At 50.4% G+C, this 4,143-nt stretch overlaps 1 long non-coding RNA gene and 1 pseudogene across 1 annotated transcript; both read right to left on the bottom strand.

Moving 5' to 3' along the window:
- Positions 1 to 708: 708 nt before the first annotated feature.
- Positions 709 to 1,514, bottom strand: LOC147987408 (uncharacterized). Its single transcript, XR_015617644.1, has 2 exons — positions 1,190 to 1,514; positions 709 to 1,010 (listed from the first exon to the last, which is right to left on the bottom strand). It is a non-coding gene; the product is annotated as an uncharacterized LOC147987408 (long non-coding RNA).
- Positions 1,515 to 2,264: 750 nt separating this feature from the next.
- Positions 2,265 to 3,047, bottom strand: LOC125531642 (senescence-specific cysteine protease SAG39 pseudogene; annotated as a pseudogene).
- Positions 3,048 to 4,143: the final 1,096 nt, after the last annotated feature.

Raw genomic sequence — 4,143 nt, 5'->3', positions numbered from 1 at the left:
GAGTGGTATCGGACCTAAGTTGATTTCCTATGAACGGAAAGTCGGTCGTCGAGCACAAAAGTACCGATGGCAATGGGCCGGGAATGATGGTGACAGTGTATCCACGGGTTGACCCCGACAACTACTGCATATTTTTACGGAACCTGGTCATAAGTCAAGGAGCTCTGGTATTACATTATAGGAGTTGATCAGTTTATAAGAAAAACGGAATCAAAAACCTAACAGAATAGAGTGGCCCGGTTCATGAGTAAAACTAGACCGAAGAAGGTACAAGTAACAAGGCCTTATTGACCACTGGACTCAAGGCCACAATCGCAACAAACACACACCCTGGCATCGGAGCCGTCGCTCTGCCATGCCCCACCCTCTCGCAAGAAGTGGCGCCGCACGGCTCGGGCACCTTGTAGCCCTTGCTACACGAGACGACCATCCACAGACCATGAACGTTGTGTCAAACACCCAGAGCTGCCTCCCCGACTTACAGCTAAACAGACCTCTCAGATCACGTCGATCGAGCCAACAAACTCGCTACCTTTGCAGCACCAGCTCGCCACCCATACCATGCAAAGTTACGGTCCTACCCAGTGGCGGAGCTAGCAATTGACATCAGGGTGGTCCGCCATAAAAAGATTGACAACAAATATGCCATGTAAACATTGTAATTACCACATTGAAATAGATTAATATGATTTTACAAACACACTAAAATTCTCAATTAAGTATCAGTTTTTTATAACAGAAGCTTACATAGTATATAATACATACCATAAGAAGTTCAAGAAGACTATGTTTCGGGCCTAAGCTTTTGCATTGCCACAAAAGTATCTATTATATCATCTTCATTCACCTCGGAAAAAGCATCCCGCTAATCTTGAGTTTGTTCAACCACCACAGCCGCTATATGCACAAGTTCTCTGATTTGCTATTTGGCCACATCTAACATGTCTTTCTTCCCTCTCTTCATAGCATGTTTGTGAAAAAGTTTTGCAATATCTCCGGTCCTATTCATTCTTCAATATTTCTCCAATAAGAATTTACTTTCTATCAATCAATAACAAATTGGACAGAACTGATGTGCTAAATTAACCGAATCATGGTCATGTATTTTACTGGACAGTGCACAAAACAACAAATCAGGAAGCAATGAAGCTAACCCTAAATCAGAAATTGGGGCATTGGAAAAAGGCACCTCAAATCAGGCTGAGCCGAGTGCCAGAGTGAGGCCTGGGCGATGGCCGGCTGCTGCCGGCTTGCAGGGGCGCCAGGCGGCCGGCGGAGGGCAGCACGGTCGTGGTCGGGGGCGGTGGCATGACCGGCGCCGAGCGCTGGGCAGGCCGAGGGCGCGACAGAGAGGAGGGTGCAGAGAGCTTCCTGGGAGGATGGGCTGCCGTCGACGGGCAAGGGAGGCGAGGCAAGCAGAGGCGGGGACGGGAAGGCCGGCGGCGAGCGCCAGGCAGGTTCTGGCGTCGCGTGCGTGGTCCTGTGTTCGGGCGAGAAAGGCTCAGGGGCACGGATCAAAGTGTTACTGGGACAACATTTTCTTTCTCTGGCCCATCTATATAGGTATAGGTAAATAGGCTGAAACTAAATCCCAGGGTGGGCCGCGGCCCACCCTGGCCACCCTGTAGCTCCGCCCCTGGTCCTACCACATAAGGCCGCCATTGCATTGCCATCAGAGGCCGCCGCCTTGGTGTACATCCACCGTCCCGAGCCGCCACTCCGGCATCCACCGCCTCGGCATCCCACCACAAAAACAAAAGCCAGAAGTGCCACCAGATCAAGAAAACATTGCTGGCACATCCGATCTAACAAACTAAATTTGGGTTTTCACCCGGAAGACAAGGTCACATTGGTTGGAGGTGGGCCGAGGCGTGTGTGTGTGCGCGTGTGTGTGTGTGTGTGTGTGTGTGTGTGTGTGTGTGTGTGTGGTGTGTGTGTGTGTCACATATGTATTGGTTTCTGGACAATTTTCCACATTACCAGGTCGATTTTCTTTCAACTTGACGATAAGGTAGAGCTCTGGTAGGTTGCTCAAATTTTCTAGAAAATTATAACAATGCTTAAAGTTTTCACTAGGAAGATGCCCAACATGCACTAGATATAAAAGGAGCACGACAACATAGATAAAAAATAGTAGGACGCAATTAGTAGGAATTCGCAAAAAAAAAGGATGCAATAAGTTGGGTATAATAACCATAAGATATGAAACTGCGTAGGTGATATATACAAATTTAGGCGCAAAAGATCCAACCATGCAAGATTCATCAGTTCTCAAGGACCGGATGTACTCCTGGTTTCATGAAAATACCCAACGCCCCTCGCTCATCGTCAACGTGCCTGCGGATCCTCCCAAAACCTCCCTCGCCCCAGCCTGGTCCCCACGAGTTCTTGAAGCACCAATACTTGACACCGGCTGAATCCGTGCCGTAACCAACAATGAGGATGGCATGCGTCCACCCTGTCCCGGCTTCGACTGCTTTGTAATTCATTATGCCTCCACTATAGTTTTCCAATTCATCAGAGCCTTGCAAAGAGACAACTACGGGCTGCTTTGCTACAGCTTTCTCGAGCGCATCCTCCGTTGCGTCGACAAATCGAAACCCTGATATCCTTGCTGCCGCTTCTTGTGTTTTGTACCGGTAGCAGCCCGATTTACTCCTACGAGCCATGTATGGGTAGTCGGATTCGCTCAAGAGCCCATTGTCTTGTATATACCCGAAGGCATTCTCTTTGTGACCGCGTTCACACCCATTGCTCTCTGTATCACAGTCGATGAGTTCTTGAACCGACAATGAGATTAGCTGCGAGGTGTTTTGATAGTGTGCGGCTTCGACCGAGGCTACAACAGCCATGGCCCAACAACATTCTGCAACATTGACACATGTTAATAAGGTGGTTATTATGAATTGTACGCTACTGCAAGAAATATCCCTTGCAGTGAAGATCGAATGATTAAGCTCAAGAGGACACTCACCACAGTCGTTTTGTGTCCTCACAAGTGGAGAAACAACACCAGTTTTGACCCAATCAACCTCTGACGGGCGGAGGTTGCTGCTCATACACCAAAGTCCAAGACCAACAATGGACGACAGTCCAGCTATTGCCATGGCCTGTGGTTTGAGGTACCTATGGAAAAAGCCGGAGCGGTGGCCAGCACATCCCTGCTGAGACCGCAGTTGATCAACAGAAGAAACAAAAATATTCAGTTACTTTCATCAAACAGACGGCGAGAGGAAGGGGCGTACGTACGTGTAGGTGTCGCAGCTTGCCATTGCTAGCTCCGTCCGGCTCCGGCTCCGGCCTCGACAACGACCCAACCGCCACGGCCTGACGGAACCGCCGCAGTTGCGCAGTGATGGCGGGCGTCTGCGCCCACTTGGCGAACTGGGGCACCGTGGAGATCATCCTCAACTGGCCGCACTTCACCGGCGGCGACGGCGACGCAAGGCTGGCGATGGCACTCATCGGCCCAAGGCAGGGGAATCCGTCGATGCACGAGAAGCAGGTCGTTCTCCTTCGTAACCCGTCGATGCAACGAATTAAGTCGCCAGCCTCCAATTCTTTCGTTAGATAGTCTCTATACCCCACCGATTTCTTTCCAAAAACGTACTTGGCCCGTCTCCGATCGAAGGAAACCCAGCCCCGTTCCGGGTTTTATGGTACTACCAAAAACATTTCTTTCCAAATTGGCTGTACATGCCAAAAACTGCCGGGCGGACCTACAAGCAGTCTCCCAGATGGAGCTTGTCTGCTCCTTCCTAGTGCTCCCATTGGTGCTCCCCACCCGCAAGTTATACATCCAACGGTCTCATTAACTCCCTCCCCCGCGTCCCTTTTTCCATCAAAGAAAAACAGGCAGCCACCGTATTTCCTTCTCCCCCTGTACGTATTCTGGGTCGGCGGCGTAGAACTGCGAAACAGGCAGTCAGCGTATTTCCTTCTCTCCCCCTGTACGCAGTGGCGGATCTACGGGGTGGCCAGGATGGGCCGCGGCCCACCTGGGATTTTTGATCTGCTTATGTACATATATGACTCTAACTAAGCCAGAGAGAGAAAAAAGGGCCCAATAACGCAATCCAGGAAGGAACGACTGCAGGCATGGCCTATCCACATCGAGTAAAACGCTCGTCCCCCTCGCACATC

Source organism: Triticum urartu, chromosome 2A (assembly GCF_056163025.1).
Source record: "Triticum urartu cultivar PI428250 chromosome 2A, HENAU_Tu73, whole genome shotgun sequence".
Lineage (NCBI taxonomy): Eukaryota > Viridiplantae > Streptophyta > Magnoliopsida > Poales > Poaceae > Triticum > Triticum urartu.
The sequence above is the reverse complement of the archived record's forward strand: the minus strand, read 5'-3'. Positions and strand labels throughout refer to the sequence as shown.